Raw genomic sequence first — 23,567 nt, 5'->3', positions numbered from 1 at the left:
TCATTAGAAATATGATGGCAGAAACAGCTGCTCCTTTGGTTTAATGAAGGGTCAAAAGTTGTGACGGGTGGGCAATCCAAATGACAAACATGAAGCAACTGGTACATTTTACAAATGTTTACACGAACAACTGATCTTGCACACTGCAATATGCGGCCAATTCTTTTTATAGCCCAAACCTCTGGAACGTCTCCGCTTCATAACATAGTAGCAATGCTGACCTTTAACAGTTACCAGTTTAGCAACCTCATGCCCCAACTAAAGGTAACACTAATGCTTTTTTAAACACTGCCACCTATTGACAGTTTAGAGCTAGAACTCAACTGTTTAAATGTTCCCGAAGAAGGGATTTGGAAACCCAACCAGCAGTGTATTCTACAAGGGTCATTTGTAACTGGAGATCTGTGGCAAAGATAAAACTGCAACAAGTCATAGATAATAAATTCTTCAGGAAAGGGATTGTGTCTTCATGTGTATTTATACAGCACTCCACACAATGGGTCCCCAGTCTTGAGGGGGACCTCTGAATACCGCTGTATTATAAATTTTAAATAAGATGAATAAAATTCATGAAAAAAAATCTAAATTTAAGCTGGTAAAATGTCACAGTCTTTTGCAAACAGGTGCATGGAGCATGTTTCTGCAAATATAAATATATTTTTGAGAATCTTGTGAAGTTGAATTACATATGAAATACAAAATAATTGTATATTTAAACAACATTAAATTTGTGACAGAACTAGCCAAAAGCTAAGACATTTTAAGGTAAAAATGATTACTTATATGCCCTTAACTCATACTAATAAGAAAAGGAAAGGTGGCAACAAGAGTGTTAAGGATGACTTAAGGTTTGTAATTGTAGTTTAAAACATTACTTTTGGGCTATTGGATCCAAACCCTATAGCTTCCCTTATGGGCACAACTATTTCATGGTGATTGAACGCCACTTCCAGTGCTGGCACCACCACCTATCCCCACAAGCCAATGGTTAGTTTGGAATGGTGCAGGTGAACTTGGACTTGTCCTCTATATTGGAGTGAAGCATTTTATTCTACATATTTTTTAACATTACTGACTACTGTATTTGTAAATACATATTTTAACAAATACTAATTTAAAATACCAACTGAAAGACCATAATTATGTTAATACATAAATATTTTGTAAAAATGGATATTTGCCCTAATGGAACTTAAATCTATTTATGTGTTGGAGCGTTTCAAGAATTTAGCAGACGAGGTGGTGAAGAATTTTCCAGGAAGGCAATGAACAACCCTCACTGAACCCAAAGAGATTTGGTGATGTGTTGTAGAACCTTTCTAATCAATATGCTCTCCATTGCTTCCATAGAGATGCAGTTTACTCCTCCAAGCACAAAGTCAAAAAAAAAAAAGGTTTTGGAGGAAGGAACTCAGTGAGGGTTGAGTGGGACTGAATCCATGCCCCACCTGAGTGCAGGATGTAGAGATGCAGTGTTGAGTCCTTTTGTGCTCCTACATGTAGATTCCCTGAAAGCAGATTTTTACAAAGCAGATCCAGTGACCTTTGCCCATGCCCACACATCCCTTAAGGGTAGATTATTTGGAACTCTCTGCCTCATAGCATTTACATTAGCCTTCTGCTGGGCTGAGGAATGTTCCTTCCAGAGACAGCAGAAAGGAGGAAACAAAAACTTAAAAACCAGGTTTTTTGCATATATACTTTTTATATTGACCAGCGTGCCAAAAGAAAGCATAGGCTCTGTGCTTAGCGGGGAAGGACAACATCAGGAAAGTAAGGGGCTTAACCTGCATCAAGGGATATTAGGAAAATCTTTCTAACTAGAAGGGTAGTTAAGATCTGGTATAGGCTTCCAAGGGAGGTTGTAAAATACCCAACACTGGAGGTTTTTAAAAAATGGTTCGACAAACACTGGTAAGGGATGGTCTAGGTTTATCCAGTCCTACGTCAGAGCAGGATGCTGAACTTGACTTCTCAAGGTTCCTTCCAGACCTACATTTCTATGATCTTTAGAAGATGCTTTTGAAACTGGGATGCATTTTTAGACACAGAACGGGATTTTGATAGGTAAGTTGCAAACCATAGTAGACAAGCTTTACAGTGGACATGCTGACACATTTAATAACTGCTCAAAAACCACTGACATAACTTCATAGTTCAAAGCATCTTGCTTCACTACGTAAACAGAAGCATCCTGTTTAAAAGACAAAAAGTCACACACATACGACATTAAAATATAAAATTCCTAAGCCTGTGCCAGCTGAATTCAGTGAACAACATTGTGCTACCTTCTCAATAAAACAGAACAAAAACGTTGGGTAAGTAGGAGTAACAACATTCTGGTGCGCAATGTATTTCTCTTGACTCAGCAAGTGGTTGGCTTGCTTCTCCCAGGGCAACATGGGTTCTAGCCCACGAAAGCTTATGCCCAAATAAATTTGTTAGTCTCTAAGATACCACAAGGACTCCTCATTGTTTTTGCTGATACATACTAACACGGCTACCACTCTGAAACCTGCCACTCAGAGGGTTTTGTAGTTGCTCAAAGTACTCACAAGTGCTCTTCTGCACTGCTGTACAGGGAAGAGCCATCTTTCACCAGTCAGACTCCTACTGAGCCTTCTATTGCAAATTAAATTTGTCTTCCTTAGTGGCATCCCTGAAGGTTGATGGTAGTGCACACACTACCTCTTCTGTGGTCGATTTACACCTCCTAAGATTTCCTCGAATCATTTAAAAGAAAAAAAAATCCTTTAACTAGTAAGCTCAGAAGCAACACAGGATGCCTTAAGAAAGTCCCAACCTTTCTTGTTCTGGATCAAGTTCTACTTACATAAATGTGCATACGAATCCCAAAGTTTTGAGCTACTGATTCATTGTACTAGAGGGCTTGACCTGGTTTCTTCCCCTGGGCAACACCTTCCACTGAAGTGATTACAAATGTAAATACTACTAAAGAGTTGAATGGGGGTTCTGGAATCTCATAAGCCTCAATAATAGAAGATCATTTAACCTAGTTCATAAGGAAGGCAATTTAAAGTCAAATTATCAGTTTAGAGGCAGCCAGTGTAGTGAATGGAGAATACAGAATGATCAGTAGCCCAAACCAATGAGCACACGTATCTCTGAATTCTGAACAAGTGCTAAAAGCTTACTGTTAGAAGCCTTGCTAGAACACAAACAATGAGTGATACAAGCAATCAGCTATAAAGGAGGAAAAGTAATAATATTGTCCTCCCCACACATTTTAAACACTACAGGTGAAAGTTACTATTGCTTTCCAGCGAGATTCATTAATTATCTCGTTTTCTCTTGTAATTCTCCCTCATGTCTGGGCAAAACAAAAGATGCTCTGAAATGAGCCACACAAATAGCATGCCACGTGAGCTACATGCCTGACACGCTGAGCAAAACACTCTGGACATTGCAGGGATTGCAAATGTTTTTCAGGACGCAAAACTAGCTTGACTTCACAAACCTTTTTCCTGTGATTTAAACTGTCTTCTCTCTCACCTGGACTTATTCAATTTAAAGGGGGAAAAAAACAACAACAGAAGCATGTCTACACAGCTGAAGGGAAGCCTGTACCATGTGTTAGGGATATAATCCTCCTCCTAAAAGCCAGGGTGGCACAGATGGGTACCCTTTACTACATGCAGTGTACAAATTATATTTATATTCCACTGCATTTATATTCCACTAGGGGGCCAAGATGGGGGGAGAGAAAGGATCTCTTTCACAGTCTCTCCTCAAGGAAACGTAAATCAAGCACATTAAAAGTTTGAGTTAAACTGTAAACCATTGATGTTGGATTGGTTTTGAACAAATTCATTATTTCTAACCAAATACAACTGATGGCCCCTGCTCACTTTCAAACCCACAGAGAGAGTCACAGTCACTGCGGCTGAAGAGTTCTTCCCTAAACAATTCTTCCAGGTTATTTAGTTTTCTAATTTCCAACAGAACAGAAAAATATGTAGAAATATTTCAATGTTTATTCTATTATGTGAAAAAGTCACTGTTACTCTTACTTTTATTTTGATTATAAACAACATATGCTCATGCTAAGCCTGGAAACGAGTCACTTCAGCCTCCTTGTTAGCCTATCAGCACTAACCATTACTGGTGCATTTTAAATTGAAAGTAGTCATAAGAGACGGGAAATATTGGTTTGAGGAGTTCAGGGTCGGTCTACTTAGACAGACATAGGGACAAATGATGCCTTCAATAACACCATTATAAATTCAAAGTAACTCCACGGACAAACTGATTTACAATCGCTGTAGGATGTAAATACTTTATGTCCAGTATAAGGGGACAACAAAATCTTGTCTTTGATGATTGATGTTGCTGAGTATCAGAGTAACCCAAGTAGCCGATCCCAGATAAACATGACATTTCTAGATACAGCAGAGGTGGGCAAACTACAGCGGCCCAGCGGCCCTCCTGCATGGCCCCTGAGCTCCTGGCCAGGGAGGCTAGCCAGCCCACAGCCCCTCCCCTGCTGTCCTCCCCTCCCCCACTGCCGCGGGGGCAGCACTCTGGGCCACAGGGCTGCACGCTCATGCAGGGCAGCACGGTAGCATGTGGCTCCAGCTGGGAGGTGCAGCTCCAGACATGCTGCACTGAGCAGCATGGTAAGGGGGTTGGATATGGGGCAGGAGATCCTGGGGGGCAGTCAGGGGACAGGGAGCGGTTGGATAGGGCAGAGGTTTGTGGGGGGAACAGGAGGGATGGGGAACAGGGGGGATTGGATGGGGGTGGGGTCGCGGGGGGCCTGTCAGGGGGCGGGGGTGTGGATAGGGGTCGGGGCAGTCAGGGGACAGGGAGCAGGAGGGGTTGAATAGAGGGTGGGGACCCAGGGTGTGGTTAGGGGACAAGGAGCGGGGAGGGGGGTCAGATAGGGGCAGGGGTCAAGCTGTTTGGGGGGCACAGCCTTCCCTATCCAGCCCTCCATACAGTTTTGCACCCCAATATGGCCCTCGGGCCAAAAAGTTTGCCCACCCCTGAGCTACAGCATAAAGGAGGAAAACATTGCTCTGTCATCAGAGCTCGAGAGCACATACCACTGTCTGCTTTACAGAAGAAAGCACGCTTGATCTTTTCTATGTTACTCTATTATTCTATTCATGCATCTGTTTTTTGTACTTCTGGAAAAATCTAACATTGCTTTTACTTTTTTCATAGAATTAGAGATGTCCACCTTAGCCTAAGAACACGCAAAAAAAATATTAGACCATTTACAGTATGTAGAAAAGATGGACAGATGCCTGCCAAAGATATTAGTTGTCTTTTTATTAGGGAAAAAACCACCCCAAATTAGAAGCCACATTTATAACAGGCCCCAAAAGCATTTTGGGAGACTGTGTAGTCACATAAAATCAAGGAAGCCGTAGGCTTTTCTTTCATAGTAATGAGGGTGCATTGTATGCTTTTACAACGTACTGTCTACTCCAAAGAACAACCTGTAAAGAGAATCTGATTTACGGGTTAAGCTAAAGACTGTTGGAAGGAATATGGTTGTTGGTTCATTGGTGGTGTTAGTATTTGAAACTGTATGTCCCTAGCTTGGCAGTTCATTTTGTATGTCCCTAGCTTGGCAGTTCATTTTTGGAAGGGATGGGAATGGGAGTTTACAATTGTTGGTTTTGATCATTGGGCGGTACTTTGAGTTTGGATACAAATGAATGTAGATTGGAAAGAAATAGCTAACATGTTATCAGGTTTTTGTTTTTTTTAAAATTGTAGTAGTTGCACCATCCAGATTTCTACCTGTCTCATCAGTTTTATTCTCCTTTGCTAGAAGTTACTCAAAACTGATCAGGATTGGGATTACAAAGGAGCCACACAGAGATGAGAAGAAGCTTGTTAAATTCCACTCTATGTGGACTGACCGATATTTTTCCATGCATTTTCGATTTAACCTCAAAAGCCAGAAATCACAAATATAAAACACTCCAAACATGGTACACAAAACCCTTCCCGCACAAGTGTAGGCATACCATTAAGTTACATGGCACTTGCTGATAAGTTTGCAGTGTATTTGAGTCATTCATTTTTGTATTAATTCAAATTAATAGACTCCGAATAGATCTTTATCCCCCAAAAGCCTGATGAAACATAAGGTATTTGGAATGTGAAAAAGGCTTTTATTGCTTTGCAGGTTCATGAAGTGACTTATATTAGTTACGCTGGTGAGGATAATGTATATAACCTCAAAATATTTGCACATAGAGAGAGCACTCAAAACAATTTTCAGTCTAGCCTATTTTCATGAGGAAGAGGTAGAATTACAGGGTATATACATTATATTCTCGAGCTCCAACTTCTTTTCGCTCATGAATATATAAAAAGAAATGGCATTCTGGCAACAATAGTTTTATGTGCAGCTAGACTTAATTTTGTTGGCAGGAGAGAAGGGTTGCTCTGGGATACACATAACATTGTGTCTGGTCTGGACTGTTTGTGCAAACTGCATACATACGGTCTGCAAATTGTCATAACCTTCCACGAGGCAGACAATTGGTCATAGAGAACGCATTCAGGTGTGATTCCTGAAGCCACTATGTAGAGCAGCTGACCAATACTAAAGCCATATGAAAGTTTATTAGGCTAAGGTGCAGCGTCCCTCATCTTAAACAATCATCTAAAGGATTGGAAGAAGAGACAGAAAGGGAATGCATTAAAAATAACTAGAGATGAGGGGAAAGACACCCTTTCTCCCTAACTCCATCACAGAGAATACCAAGGGCTACTGGGTAGTCTTTTGGCCTTCTGATGGCCCAACAGCATATCAGCTAATAGCTATGTTAAGTTAGAAGTTCTTAATAAAAGGGTGAGACATATCAGAAAATATCACCTATAGATAATATATCTCAGGTATTTCTAAGACATCTGTCACTGTGGTATTTCTATTTATGTAACTGATTATACAAAATCTTGGTGGACCTTTTGTAAAACATAATAGCACAACTGCAAATATGTTGCAAGCTTTAAGGAAGTTATTTATCTATAGATCACAAAGAACCTTCTTCATATACAGAAGAGGTTTGAGACATAACCAGGAAAAATAGCCTCAAAACACTAACATTTCCAAATTGAAGTGCAATCATAGAATCACAGAATATCAGGGTTGGAAGGGACTTCAGGAGGTCATCTAGTCCAGCCCCCTGCTCAAAGCGGGACCAATCCCCAGAGAGATTTTTGCCCCAAATTTCCCCGTCAAGGATTGAACTCACAACCCTGGGTTTAGCAGGCCTATGCTCAAACCAGTGAGCTCTCTCTTCCACTTAATTTAAATCCATTTAAAAACTAGAAATGGTTTAAGTTGTCCATTTCTTTGAGATTGATTAAAAAATTGGATACATACCTCGGCAATTTACAACAAAAAAGCAATTTTGCAAGTCTGATGAAGAAATTTAATGAGTAAAGCAATGGAATTTCTCTTCAGAGTTCAGCCCAAGTTTCCAAAACTGATCCATCCAGAAGGCATTGAGAATAAAACTTTCCACAATATTTTTCTGCTAAATATTGTAGGAGGAGAAAAAAAAAAAAACCTGCCTCCAAGACAACTAGTTTGTTATTGAGCTCCTATGCAATAACATTAGATTTTAATGTATGATCCAACAAGCCATGCACAGCTCTCTAGTAAAAAAGGATAATAAACTGATGCCTGTAATTCTGACTGAAATAAATGGTAGATGTGCACACATCTGAAGGCAGAATTTGGTCCATAATTATTTATGGGAGAACTAAATGTCTCAAAAAAAAAAAAAAACAAAAAAAAACAAAAAAAAACCACCACTCCATTTCCTAATTCTTTTCAAGGAATCATTACAAATGTTTTTCTTTAATTCCTGAATCTCTAATATTCCTTTTCAACAATCTGTACCACAGAGTACTTGTAAATGCTGGATACTTTTTGTTTAAAATAAGGACCATTTGTGAAATAATTTTTTTATAGACTGATCCTAAACAAAAAAAAAATATTTTTCAGTGGAAATAAAGTAGTACATGTTTTTACAAGGCCCTTCAAGAAACTGCAATAAAGTCTGACATACGACAAAGGATGCTGGGCTAAATTTTCAAACATGGACAGCTGCCAAACGTGTCTCAGATACCAAAATATCTCATTAAAATGGCTAAGAGGTTGTATCATTGTTATGATAAAGATTATCTAATAGATTTTGTGCTTGTGCAGGGAAAGTTTCATAAATTTAATGCAAGACGGTGTTTTATAGGAATATATGAAGGAATTAAAATCTGTAAAACAAATTTAAGGCTGGTAGGGACAATCTTAGTGAATGAAAAGTAGTTGTACAACTGATATTTGTAGTAAACAGCATAGCTGCTCAATTTTCTAAGGGCCTAAGACGGAAGGATGACAAGCACCCAAAACTCCCAACAATTGCCATTGGGCGTTGATCTAGAAGAGTTAATCCTACCTGGACTGATTGTAGCGTTAAACAAAATAGGGAGTATACAACAAGTGGGAGTGAACAGGCAATTACTAGAAATGGTTACTTACCTGTAACTGGAGGTTCTTCAAGATGTGTGGTCCCTATCTGTATTCCACATATGGATACACATGCACTCGAGTGAGATTTGTAGCAAGTAGTATCTGTTGGTTCGCACATCTGCAGTTGCTTCTCTTATGCTCCAAACCAAGGAAATAAAGGGTGGCATGGACTAATGTCTCTCCAGTTCCTTCTTTTACAGCAAATCAGACAGGATCCAAAGCAGAGGGGGAAGAAGGGTGGATAGCAAGACACAGATAGGGACCACACATCTTGAAAAACCTCCAATTGCAGGTAAGTAACCTCCATTTCTTCTTTGAGGGAATTACCCCTATGTGTAATTCCCCATGTTGGTGATTGGTAAGTAGTATTCAAATAGGAGGAGGGTGTGAGAATGTAGTTGGTATGAATGTCTAACACTGCTGTTCCCACAGCAGTATCTGCCGAGGAAGCCTGGTCCAGAGAGTAATTCTTCATAAAGATGTGGATGGAACTCCAGGTAGCCACCTTACAAAGGTCCAGTATTGGAACTTCTCAAACAGCTACAGGTGAACTTGCTTGTGCTCTCGTAGAGTGGGCCCTCATACTGTCCAGGGGATGAATATGTTCAGATCATAGAATAGAATCATAGGACTGGAAAGGACCTCAAGAGTTATCTAGACTATCCCAACAGATGTTTGTCTAACCTTCTCTTAAAAATCTCCAGCACCCAGTGGTCCGAGGTGACCCGCAACCAGGCCGAACGGTAGGGATGAAGACAGTTGAGGAAAGAACAGGGTGGATCCTGGGAGATGACTGGGGTGTCACTCTCAACCACACCCTCAAAATGAGTGCTTCTGGCCCCCGGGATGCATTGCCGGGCTGGGCTGCACAATTGAGCGGGAGGAGGAAGGGCAGCAGCAGCTGCAACTAACATCCCTGTCCCTTCTCCTTGCAGACCCTGGACGAGACTGCCAAGGCTTAGGCGGCAGCCGGAACTGCTTTCTTACAGACTGTGGCGTATACATGCCCAACATGTGAAGGGTGGCCCTAATGTCTTTTAACCCAAGCATCCTCGCATCCATCTGCTCTGAAAAAAAGACCGATCCCATTGAATGGGAGGTCTTGGATGGAGGTCTGCATATCCTGGGAGAGTACGGTGGTCTGAAGTCAGGAGCTGCACCTCATAACCAGTGCCGACGCAACCACCCTAGCCATTGAGTCAGCCGTGTCCCATGCCATTTGGAGGGAACACTGAGCCTCCGTGATGCCCTCTTCCACCAGCGCGCTGAATTCCTGGGGCAACCCCTGCGGGAGGGACTCTTGAACTTACGGAGGGAGTATCATACGTCAAAATTTATCTCCCTAGGAGATGAACAGAAACAGATCCAATTTTTTGGCCTCTCTATTTTTGGGAGTTGAGCTGGTATGCCCTTGTTTATCTTTTTCATTGGCTGCAGAGACCACCGGTGAGCCCAGGGGAGGGTGGGTGTAAAGGTACTCAAACCCTTTGGTTGGGTCAAACTATTTCTTTCCGGCCCTTTTAAAGGTGGAAGGGATGGATGAAGGAGTTTGCCAGAGGGCCTTGGCAATTTTGAGGATACTGTCATGCACTGGTAGTGCGACACAGGCCAGGGTAGAGGCTGACAGGACATTAAACAAGGTGTCCACCTGCTCAGCCATTTCCTCCAACTGTGTTTAAACTGAAGTGTCTGGGAAACTCCATTTGGGGTGGCAAGTTGTGTGCATATTATTTCTATTAAAGAAATAAATGGACCTAATATAGCTTCTATTGTCCAGGATAGGGCTAGGTGGTATAGGAAATACATTTCTGGGGGGGAACTTAAGACTGGGAGTGTGTTGGGGGTCCAACCCAGGTGGTTAAGAGCCAGAGTGTAACGCAAGTGTGGCTGGCAGGCTGCAGTTACACACAGGATATGGCTTGCATGCTGGAAGGATGTTTGTGAACAGCACAGGTGGGAGCTCCTTCAGCAAGGCATTGTAAAGAACCCCAGGTTTCAGGGCAGAGGTGACACAACTGCTCTTTAGTCTGGATTGTACGCTGTGTGGCAAATGGCCGACGCTACTGTGGTGGGTCCCGTGCTTTTCGTTAGTGTGGTGGGTTGGGGTGCCACCCCTTGCCCCCGGTGGGGGAGGGAGAGGAGTGGGGAAGGGACCCAGAGTAGAGGGTGGACCCGGGGCCCAGCCCCTTCAGCATTACGGACTGCTTACCCTCTTTCTGCTGGGAAAGGTTTCCCTTCTCCTGGTACTCCGGTTAACAACAGTACTCCTCCAACTCTAGTCAACTCTCCTTCCTCTCCCCTGACTGAAACAGGGGGTTTTATTAGGTCTCGGGAGGGGCCTTAATTGGCTTCAGGTGCTCTAATTACTCTGTAGTAATCTCTCCTTAGTCCACAGGGAATAAGGCTCTGATCATCCTAGGGCTTATACACCTCCCATCTATCACTCTCCTGCTGCCCTCTGGCCCTGCTGTATTACACCTGGTATGTTACAGACAAACAGCAAACGCTATACTTGGTGGCAATATGAACCTCCTCAAGGCAATAAAGGCAGCACTGGTGTTAGTTACTGACAGAGAAAAAACAGGGGCAGGAGACAGTTCTTAAACCCCAGGAATCTTGGCATCGTTCTCCTTCATTGGGAGAAACTTCCTGAGGCAAGAAGACTAAGCTATGTTAACTATAACGACACTAAAACACAAAGTCTACACTTACTAAAAACTACTTACAATATGTATTTACAAGTATAGAAGTAGAGGACGATCATAGTGGATGCAGCAAATTCCAGCTCAGGCCATGTGGTGGTAAGAAGGAACTGGAGAGGCATTGGTCCGTGCCACCCTTTATGCCCTTGTTTTGAAGCATGAGGAGAGCAACTGCTTATGCATGGGCCAACAGACACTACTTGCTATAAATCTCCAGTCTCAGGTGCATGGAGCACATACATATTCATGTGTGGAATGTATATAGGGACCAGTCCTCAAACAAGATCAGATACCTACTGAACTAAAAATATTTCTAAGGTTTCTGGCCATATCTTGCTAAATTATCGCTTCGAAACATGAAGGTAACCAGTTCAAAACTTGAGATTCTATGATACTTTATGTATTATACCCAAGAGAGGTCTTAAGCAAGAAACTGAAAGTTAGTCCTTATTTTGCAATAATGACAATAAATCCATCATCCATGCATTCAAAAAGCATGTTAGTGCCCTTTCTCTACAGAAAATAATAAAAAAGTCTTAGGATTATGCAGAATCAGAATAGCACAACAGAAAATTACTATGAAAGATGTACAGAAAATATAGAAGGGCTCCCACAATAGTAAAGCCTTTGCTTCTGTCTGTTAACATCAGTTTACAAAGTTTCCATGGGAACCTGCTGCTAACATATGAATGTACTTGTTACATTATATTTTGAACAGAAATTCCTTTGTGAAAAAGGCCTGCAACCAGTGCCAACCACCTAATGAAATAAGAATGACCATCACTATGCCCAATAGAGCAGAGGCATGACACACTGTATCTCACGGTACAGCTACCGCTATAGATTTGTTTTATATGCCCATACTGAATTGAAGATGATGTACACAGTGACTTAAATAAATACTTTTTCCTGCATCAAGAGCCTGATTTTGCTCCCCATGAAGTCAATCGGGAAAGTCCCAGGATTTCAGAACTGATCTTTAACAGCCTGATCCAGTGCCCATAGAAGTCAGTGAAACACCTCCCACTTACTTCAATGGACTTCAGATTAGGGCCTAAATGAGCAACCTAGTATTAGTGTGTGGATAGTAACCCAAATTACATCTAGCGATCCCACAATATTAAAATATTTGCAAAAAATATTAAACAGAAATTTTCTTTTTATGATGTGTATGCCAAACAAACACAATGTAAGACAGAAAACTAGTCTCCTTACCTTAATTTTTATTTCTCATAATGGAAGGCATCCACTGGTCTGGACATTACTCATGGATTAGATCTGTTCATTCCACCACAATGCAGGCAGAAAAATTCTACCCTGGAAGGAGATGTGGTATGAAATTTCAGGAGGATTGGTTTTGTTTTTGTTAGTTAAGGGTATGTGTCTATGTGCAATCTGAGATTGTAATGTGAAACAAGCTCCACTTTAACTTTCTTTAAAGAGCAGTTCTACCCTGAAGAAAGCATCTATATAAAAATGACACCTTTTTATTCAAGAGATCCACTTCACATGGGTATAATATGGAGTCCCGGTCTCTTTATTGTATTGACTAAAATGTGCTTTCACTACATTTTATTCCTTGTGAGGCTGCATAGGCAGAGCAAACTGAATTCTTTTCCTTTTGGTGCATCATCAGCGTTGTTTACTAAATTCCACTCATTTGTGTCTCTGCAAAGTCATTAAAGATTATGTGACTTCTTCAGGGTAAAAAGTGTAAGAGTAATTAGCCTTGTAGACTCTTCATTGCTAGTAATGGTGCATGAGACGGAAAGAATTCAGTTTGACTTTCTGATCCCAGGTGGAATTTGAGGGGCTGGTAATTAGAAGAGATTCTGATTTCTGTATCAAATGTGCTCAATTACACATAGATACATACACCAAAAATGAAATCTCATTACACCATTTATGTAGTCAGTCATTCTTCAAAATGCAATGAGAATTCCATAAAATAATAGTTAGTGTTTTATTTTAAAAAATAATGAATTTAGATCGTCAAAAAGGAAAAAAAATAACTTTTCTTTGCCAATACTCTTGAATTACTAAGTTTATTTTTATCGTTTTTACTACAGGAAACTATGACAGGAAGCTCTCAAAGTTCAACATAAAACTAAGTTTTTGCTTAATATTTGAAAAACAATGGTTAAGGCTGTTACACACTATTGCTACAGATTACTGAATTAATTCTGAAGACTAGCCAATGCTTTCTTTCGGGATAATACTCAGAACAAAGTACATATTGGGTTAGTTATGACACTTGTTGTTCTAATACTTTAATAGCCTATTGTTCACTCTTGGTTGCCTCAGCAAGATAAAACATTGAAAAAAAAAGAGCATTTCCTGACAGGAAGTGAATTCCCACTGTGTGTCACAGGACTCCAGCCAAGATCTCTGCTTCACAGAAGGAGTGGCAGCCCTCTTCTGTGATTGCAGAATGACAAAGAAATCAAGTTTTTTGTTTATTAAACAAAATATGTAGTCTGTGGATACTGCAGCTCAAGATGCAAATTGCATTGTATTCTGCATGACTTACCATTCAACTACAGTTATGCTACCAATCCTATCGATTAATCACAGTTAACTCACGCGATTAACTCAAAAAATTAATCGTGATTAAAAATTAATTGCAATTAATTGCAGTTGTAATCGCACTGATAAACAATAGAATACCAACTGAAATTTATTAAATATTTTTGGATGTTTTCCTACATTTTCAAATATATTAATTTCAATTACAAAGTGTACAGTGCTCACTTTATATTTTTATTACAAATATTTACACTGTAAAAATGATAAAAGAAATAGTATTTTTCAGTTCACCTCATACAAGTACTGTAATGCAATCTCTATCGTGAAAGTGCAACTTACAAATGTAGATTTTTTTTTTGTTACATAACTGCACTCAAAAAACAAAACAATGTAAAACTTTAGAGCTTACAAGTTCACTCAGTCCTACTTCTTTTTCAGTCAATCACTAAGACAATCAAGTTTGTTTACATTTTACAAGAGATAACGCTGCCAGCTTCTTATTTACAATGTCACCTGAAAGTGAGAACAGGAGTTCACATGGCACTTTTGTAGCAGGCATTCCAAGTTATTTACGTGCCAGATTGCATACGAATGTTCAGCATCTTTCATGATTCAGCCACCATTCCAGAGGACATGCTTCCATGCTGATGACGCTTGTTAAAAAAAAAAGTGTTAATTAAATTCTGACTGAACTTCTTGAGGGAGAATTGTATGTCTCATGCTCTGTGTTTTACCCACATTCTGCCATATTTTTCATATTATAGCAGTCTCAGATGATGACCGGGCACATGTTGTTCATTTTAAGAACATTTTCATTGCAAATTTGACAAAATGCAAAGAAAAGACCAATGTGAAATTTCTGAAGATAGCTACAGCACTTGATCCAAGGTTTAAGAATCTGAAGTGCCTTCCAAAATCTGAGAGGGACGAGGTATGGAGCATGCTTTTGGAAGTCTTAGCAACACTCCGATGCAGAAACTACAGAACCCCTCCCCCCCCCAAAAAAAATTAATATCAACCTTTTGCTGGTGGCAATGTGACTCAGATGATAAAAGTGAACATGTGTCAGTCTGCACTGCTTTGGATCATTATTGAGCAGAACCCATCATCAGCATGGACGTATGTCCCCTGGAATGGTGACTGAAGCATGAAGGGACGTATACATCTTTAGCGCATCAGGCACGTAAATATCTTGCCATGCCGGTTACAACAGTGCCATGCGAATGCTTGTTCTCACTTTCAGGTGACATTGTAATCAGAAATAAATATAAAGTGAGCACTGTACTCTTTTTGTTCTGTGTTGAAACTGAAATCAATATATTTGAAAATGTAGAAAACATCCAAAAATACTTAAATAAATGCTATTCTGTTATTGTTTAACAGTGCGATTAATTGCGATAATTTTTTTTAATCACTTGACAGCCCTAATTAATATATCAAAATGCATCCCCAATTATAGTTATCCTCTGTACATTACATTTCAGGATTAAGCTCAGACCTGACTATTTCTAGAATTTAGTGACAATCATTCTCAGCCTAAAATTATTTCTATACGATAGTCTGCTATCCTTTCTAGAATGCTAAAATATTAGATGGTATCAAAGTTACAGTGAAATTATTGGTACTAAATAGCATTTATTTATTCATTCATGGTGTGCCTTTTTAGTAGGTAACATTGCTTCTGTAATAAATTATAAGTAACATATGCTGTACATAAGTGCTCAGACATGATGCAGGGCATGGAATAAATACCTAAACAGACAAATTAATCCAACAGTATAGTAACTATAATAAGATCAAAAAAGTTGCTTGTTACAAATTTTCATCATACACTCTCTTCCAATTAACAAGAACTTTAACAGCCTGCTAACAAGACATCTGACTCTCTGCCATAATATAGTAATAATGAAAATGTGCTCTGTCTCCATCAAATTTACCAGAAATTTTTTTAAGGGTTTGTCCTCCTATTGATATGCACACATGACTCATTAGTTTTAATGAGAATGAGGCAAATGCAATTAATGGCAGAATAAACTGCAGGAGATAGCGTAACTAAATTGCACCATGCCTGAGATGTAGCATGGACTTCTAAAGAAAGCAAACTTTCTGCAAGATAATACTCTTGCTGGAATTCTGCACCACTGCGCAGTGCAGAATTTGCACAGAATTAGTGTTCCCTGCAGATTCCTTCTCCCCTTCCCTCCCCCCAAGAATTTATTATTTCCACCAAAATTCTTCCTTTTTCTGTTTTTTCCACCCGGGGTTGACAGCAGGAGCCCCAACCACACATGATTATAATTGTGTTTTTTGACAAAACAAAATATGCAGCATTTTAAAATATCGTGAGGAGAATTTGTAATCTTTTGGCACAGAATTTCCCCAGGAGTAAAGGTAACTATAACAGAGAAAATTCTTTCACAGAAGATTCCCAATCAGTGTCCTCTACCTACACTGCAGTTTAGAACCTCAGACCTTTGGGAAGCGAAGACACTCCTATGCAGCTTTTCTTTCGTGATGAAATTATGGCCAATCAAACCAAATGGTGAAACTCTGGGCTTTCAGGCAATCCTACAAGTTACAATTACAAATGCACACACACTGTATATTTTAAAAAATTGATTCACCCCACAGCAAACATCATGACATGTAAATTCCTGCTTCTGTAACCATGTAAATGTATTGGCAGGATGGTAGGGTAAAGTTCACCTCTCAGGCGGCTTCCTCAGCACCAATCAGCAAAGTCTAGTTATGTCAATTTATGTCACTTTCGGTGCTCAATGAGGCAAGGAAATGGATTAGAGTGCTAGACTGTGGAAACAATGCTAAACAACTATGCCAAAACTGAGTATCAAACTCCCAGGCTCAGCTTTATATGCCCGACTTCATAAAAGTTAATGGAATAAATGAAGTTTAAAAAACGCAATATAAAAAGTAAAACCTATTTCCAGATGGTGAAACAAGATTTGCCTGTAGGAAACACTTTTTAAATAGAATATATTTTTGCAAAGAGAAATATGTAATTTTAAATGCAGTTTTACAAGAAAAATCTAGTTTAAAAGACATTAAAAAAGTTTTTAGAATCTGCTCACGACACAAGAACTAAGGAAATATAAATGCATGATATTACTTACAACACTCAAGGCTATTAAAAAACCCTCCTTACATACAACTTTCTCTTATAGTTTTAAATCAAAACATACCCCTCTGATAAGTCCCTATTTATAGTGCCATGTATTACGTAGTTTTGATTTAGTTCATGATATATTCTGGTTTTACTCAGTTTTAAACACATCCATTGATTTATAATCAATCGTTCAACTGTAAATCTTAAAGGTAGCTTCAATAACGCATCACTGTATCATATCACAACTAAATCCTTTTCTGAACATATAGTGTGGAAATACACATCTTAATGTACTCCAAAACAAGAGCCCCATCTAGCTCCTACTGAAGTAAAAGCTTCCATTGATTGAAATGGAAGCACAAGCAGGCGCCATGTTCCCAACCCCCCCCACAATGAACAGTAACAATAGAGGGGAAAAATCTTAGCAGAAGAGGTAAACATAGATTAACTGAATACTGACTGCATGGGGAAAATAATTCAGATACAAAAATTCAACTCACCATTCACCTAACTACATCGAGGATGAAAACAAAAAGATTTGAAATAGAAGAGAATCAAAATATGCTTCAAACAACTTTCTGCTGCATCCCTCCCCAACTGCTCTGTGAAATACACAGCAGCAACAGCACAAAAGCATCTTTATGGCAGGAATAAAAGGGTCTTTAAATGCTCCTTTCATTTTTTATTGAATGAACCCACTCTTACACAAAGTTCATGACACAATGTCTCAAGCTTCAGTATTGCCAGATCATGGAGTTATCAGTCTGCTAATTCTGGTAAATTACAAACAGAGCAATCTGAAGTATGTACAAAATTTCTATATTGGATCAAGTAATTAAATTGTAATCAAGTGGTTGATTAAAAGGATACCAGCATTTTAGGATGCTTAGCAGTCAGTAAAATGTTTACAATGTTCTTCTGATTATTATTTTTTTTTCCAAAACAACAAGAGCTTCACCCCTACTAACTGAAAAGACTTCTCTCTTTCAGAGCCACTTTCTTGCATGGAGAAACTAAGGAGTTTACTGAGATACAAAGCCACAGACTCCTCCCAACTACAGTATTAATCATTTGTGTGGTTTACAGTTGCCATAGAATTAACAAATATATACTACCTATGTTTGTTTATACAGAAGCACATTGCAACAGACATCCCATTGCTTAAAAAAAAAAAAAAAAAATAGAGCTGCAGTTTAAACTGATATCATGTAGTGTGGCAATTCTGAAGAAACCTTGCCCTAAAGATGACCTTTATGATGATTTTTCAAGCTATCGAAAGTATATGCAAAAAAGCAAGGGTGGAGCACTTTCAGGAGAAGAACCCACTACTACAAGACTCTCAGAATTCAAATTCATTTGCAAGCTTGGCAGGCAAATAATGCTACCAAGTATTGATGTGATCTACAGGAAAGTCCAGCTGCAAGCACACCAGGACACTGGAAAATTCCCCATCTAAAAATGTGGGCTTTTGCTCGTAACCTCCATCAATTCTTAGGAGAAGTGCATTTTCCCACTTTTAAACCTTTAAGGTAGGCAGATAGGGCATTAGAAGAAAACTGTCTGGGAAAGGATTGACAAGAAGGTTGCACAGAAATTGGTCCATTTCTAAGTTGAGCCTTTCCAGGTTTCACATGCCCTTCGCTGCAATGAAAATTTCATCTTGTCTGCAAAATTTTGTAGTGCCTTCAAGTCAACAGGAACACAAACATGTTACCAGCAACTAAAATAAATACAGTAGTTCTTTTATATGTTAATACTTACCAGTAAAGCAATATACAGTATTAGTATTTATCAGACAAAATATACATAATAAATCAAACTATTGTTTATTTTCAGGATTGTCTGATTGGAGTTTATAAAAACAGAACGCATAAAACAAGACAAAAAGAAGGCAAAGCTTTCTGGTGAAAACTCCCCAGATACATATCATTCCAAAGCAAACAATTTTTGTTTTAAAGCAAAGAACTGTTCTTTATTTCCCAAACACCACCCACTCTTCCAAATAAACAAGTGATCCAATGTTGCGTAAGAATTTTAATTGTTTCCATAACTCTTATTACCTGCCAAAAAAGTACTTAACATGAGATATCTACTACAGCGGGCTCAAAAATATATGCATGTTTAAAATAAAATAATTCTGTATCTGTACATAAGCTTGTTTTACATAAGGACTTTAACTTTGCACAGATAATTCACTTTGTTGTGACTTTTTAAAAAAGCTTTATTCTATCTACTATTTACTGTTACTAACCTGGACATGCTTAATCCTACTGTAGTTTTCCACAATCTTAAAAACATTTTGGTCCACATTCTGCCACCCCTACTCACAGTAAGTAGCACCTCACACTGCAAGCCGTCCCAATGGGACCTCCTGTGGTACAAGGCGCTACTCAACACAAGCAGCTGGGGACATATTCTAATGTGAAATGCTTATAAAGCTTAAAGTTATTCAGATTCATAAGACCAGGTCTACACTAGAAACTATTTTCTGAACACAAATGTCAGTTGGGGGAGGGGGTGATTTTTAAAAAAAATATTACATTTCATACCAGCACTACATTGCATCTACACTAGATATTCTAGTATAGATGCAATTTTACCATGAAAACTGTTTTTGCCAGTATAGCTTATTTCATTTGGGAAACAAGAATAAGCCACACTGGCAAGCCTTTTGTAATGTAGACTAAGCCTAAAAATCCCTCCATTGCAAGATTAATTTAAACAATTTTATAGACAGTGGGGAAAATGACTTTGGGAGCTACAGGGTGGAAACTAGCAAAATATTGTCTTTACAATACATATCAGATTTTTCCACTGAATTTTAACACTAAATCAGCACGTCACAGATTCTCACATCTTCAGTGTTTGGAAGCTGCTCTTGAATCCACTTTTTGATTTGTGATCTGTTGAGAGAGGGTTGACAAGCCTTTGGTTTGGCATGCAGTGTTGTTGATAATGTGCGGCTTTCCGATCCCATGATAATATTAAAATCCCCTGACTGCTCTCTGAGTACAGAGCATTCCTGACTTTAAACAATTAAACTTGTGTGACTATCAAATCTAAATGTAGTAGGGTCATCCCATTGCTATTACTGCTTCAAAGCTACAAATGTAAGGGCATGATTTTCAAAACTAACTACTAATTTTGGATGCCCAACTCAAGACACCCTAAAGCTGCCTTATTTTAATAAAGTGTTGAGTGCTCACCCTCCGCAAGTCATACCTCTTTAAGGTTTTTCAAGATGGGCACCCAAAAGTCACTAGGTACCTTTGTAATGCAAAAACTCTAGCCAAGATTTTCAGTTTTTATTTAATAGCATGGGTTCTTAGAGTTCAGGAGAGATGTTTGTATGTTGTATTTCTAGCCAAATAAATATATAATTTCAGTAATCTTGAATTATTACTGCTGAAAAAGTCTATGTTGTTTTCAAAGTCTAAAAAACTTGCCTTTCACAGCTGCAAAGGAAATGACAAGAGAAGAAGGAAAAAAACCACACAGTCGGTATATATCAGCAATTAATTCCATCCACAACCGCCCAGCTGTTTGCACATAGAAGAATCAGCCTGTTTCCTTTAGGGACTTTTGCCACTGAAAACTGATATTGCACTTTCAGAGACACAAGCTGTTTGTAACATGTTAGGAATGTGCACTAGATCACACAAAGTTGAAGTAGAAATGAAATCCAGATCTGGTTTTCTTTACAGCTTGCCAACATATTGCATATCTACATTAAGATAAAGTTATCCCATCCCTTTCCTTCCATTCCTCCAGATAAGAATGGAAAATTGCCAGCAAAGTCAGATTAAGTGTCTAGAATGGACACTATTGTGATTTACTGGCAAAGACAAGGTGCAACATTCTCAGGAATCCACATGTCCATGGCATGTTAAATTCAGCCAAGATATTAGTATTTTATAGCTCATTGCCAAACTGGTCGATTCCAGGACATCTCATTACAGTACAGAAGTTTATGTGGAACCAGTACTTTTACCATGAAAATGCAGGTTCTCTCTGGTTAGCATACACAGACATGTTACACAAAGTAAACAATACTTTGTCCTATTGGAACAAATTCACTATGCTCTAAATGTAGTGTACCTTTTTATTTAATAACATAGAATCATAGACTTTAAGGTCAGAAGGGACCATTATGATCATCTAGTCTGACCTCCTGCACAACGCAGGCTACAGAATTTCACCCACCCACTCCTGTATTAAATCTGTGTTTGAGCCATTGAAGTCCTCAAATCATGGGTTAAAGACTTCAAGGTGCAGAGAATCTTCCAGCAAGTGACCCGTGCCCCACGCTGCAGAGGAAGGCGAAAACCCCCCAGGGCCTCTGCCAATCTGCCCTGGAGGAAAATTCCTTCCAGACCCCAAATATGGCGATCAGCTAACCCTGAACATGTGGGCAAGACTCACCAGCCAGACACCTAGGAAAGAATTCTCTGTAGTACTCAGATCCCACCCCATCTAAAATCCCATCACAAGCCATAGGGCATGGGTTTTATCTCCACAAGCGTGGGTTCTTAGAGTTCAGGAGAGGTACACACTGCGCTATTACTCATGAGAAGAAGGCCTAGAACAAACTGTTGGCAGTAAGGAAACATTTCGTTTTCACAATTTCAAGGGGCAATGCCAAGCAGTAAGAAGTAATTGTCAAAATGCGCTCTCTCAATTTGAGAGAAGTGTCCTTTAATTTTAAAATATCAATAGGTACTAGCTTGTATGTTTTACTGGATTCATAGTTAGGTGAACTACATCTGTGTGTGCCAATGGGTTTGAGAATATGTTTTGCAGAAGTGGGACAGGGAATAACCTAAAAATAAGGTTACAAGCAGTTTCAAGTGATCTTAGGACTCACCTTGAGGAAAGTACTTTATATGATAATCAGTCCAGCCAAATACAAATGACAAAGATGTCCATTGTTAGAAATTGTATAGCCTGTATCATTGTGTCTGTGCCAGAGGAAACAAAGAATGTAACATAAAAAATACACTTTCACTTTAATTTATTCTATGTTAAAATAGTACATTTTTATGTGGAGTTTTTGTACAATTCAGACATGTGCTTCCAGAAGACTAACACTGTCTCACTCAATAGTGGAGGGCTACCTTAGTTTGGGAAACTTCAAAATCATTTAAACTTTCACTTGTTTACAGTCTGTCATGGGATCTAATCAGTCTCCATAACTGACTTGGGATGGGGTGGGGCACAGAAAAAGGATGAATTGTTTATATCACCTTCCCTTCTCATCCCCTTAAAGCCAAATCGGTCAAAAAGTACTAGGTGAATGAGAGCAACATTTAATCTATCTTTAAATTATTCAATACCTGTAATCACAAACGATCTCACTATATTACAGCAGGAGTGGCCCCACAGTTAATGGGTAGCAACATCCATTGCATGCCACTGGTCCCAGCAGTGCAGAAGTAAGGGTGACAATACCATACCAGGCCATCTTTACTTCTGTGCTGCTGCTGGCAGCAGCTCTGCCTTGAGAGCTCGGCTCCCAGCTATCTCCAGCTGCCCAGCTCTGAAGGCAGCACCACTGCCAGCAGCTGCACAGAAGTAAGGATAGCAGTACAGCAACCCCCTCTACAATAACCTTGCGACACCCCCCCCCCCCCCCCCCCCCCCCCCCACAAACTCCTTTTTCGGTCAGGACCCCTACAATTACAACACAGTGAAATTTCAGATTTAAATAACTGAAATCATAAAATTTATTATTTTTAAAATCCTATGACTGAAATTGACCAAAATGGACTGTGAATTTGGTAGGGACCTTATCATCTATAGTTTTCCCACCCCTTCCTTCTTTAGCGTGAAATTTTTCCCTATGCAGAGAATCCATCCAAGGCCTATGCACCACTTAAATGACACTTATATCTCCCAGGGCATATAAAGAAATAAAAGAATCTTGTTCAAATTACTGGCTAGTCCATATGTTAAAATTTGACACACACATTAAAATGAAGTTTAGACATTGACTGAAACTATGTTTAAGAACAGCTCCTTTTAACGGATTACATCATAGTTAGTCATGAGGTCACAGAAGTCACGGATTCCAGGACCTTCATGACTTCTGCAGCGGCTGGCCTGGGGGCCACCTGAGCAGCTCAGGCAGCCCCTGGGCCAGCCACACCAGCTGCTGCTGGGGCAGTCTCAGGCCATTCTGCTCCCCTCCCCCAGTTGCAGCAGGAGTTTGGGTGTGGGTTGGGGGCTCTGGGTGGCACTTATCTCGGGGGGCTCCCTGGAAGTGGTGACATGTCTCTCCCTCTGCTCCTAGCAGATGGCTCCATGTGCAGGCACCGCCCCTGCAGCTCCCATTGGCTGCGGTTTCTGGCCAATGGGGTCTGTGGACCTGGTGCTCAGGGCATAAGCAGCGTGCGGAGCCATCTGGCCGTGCCTCTGCCAGGGGGGAGGGGCACGAGGAGCACCCGCGGCACCCCCCAAGCCACCCCCACCCCGAGCACCTGCAGCACCTCCGCTCCCCCACCCAAGATTTAGTCAGGGGTATATAGTACAAGTCATGGACTTGTCATGGGCCATGAATTTTTGTTTACTGCCCGTGACCTGTCCCTGACTTTTACTAAAAATACCTATGACTAAAACGTAGCCTTAATCATAGCTAGGTCTTTTTGGTTCTAGCTCCAGGATTCATGGAAAATACTCAATCAGACCCCATATTTATGAA

General features: G+C 39.8%; 1 protein-coding gene across 10 annotated transcripts in view; it reads right to left on the bottom strand.

The window, feature by feature from the left end:
• ADD3 (adducin 3) overlaps positions 1-23,567 on the bottom strand; it is a 154,600-nt gene that overhangs the window by 54,855 nt on the left and 76,178 nt on the right. For 6 of the 10 annotated variants that reach the window (XM_024204653.2, XM_024204662.2, XM_024204659.2 and 3 more), the window contains one exon: positions 12,436-12,537. The exons of 2 other annotated variants lie outside the window; for them this stretch is intronic. The gene's annotated coding sequence lies outside the window, so the exon portion shown is untranslated. Of the gene's footprint in view, positions 1-12,435; positions 12,538-21,734; positions 21,753-23,567 lie in introns of those variants that run through there. 2 more of the 10 variants (XM_024204660.2, XM_026650941.2) reach the window with 2 other exon arrangements.

The sequence above is a fragment of the Terrapene carolina genome, unplaced genomic scaffold (assembly GCF_002925995.2).
Source record: "Terrapene carolina triunguis isolate 2854851 unplaced genomic scaffold, T_m_triunguis-2.0 Scaffold95, whole genome shotgun sequence".
Classification (NCBI taxonomy): Eukaryota; Metazoa; Chordata; order Testudines; family Emydidae; genus Terrapene; species Terrapene triunguis.
This window is presented reverse-complemented; position numbering and strand designations above follow the sequence as displayed.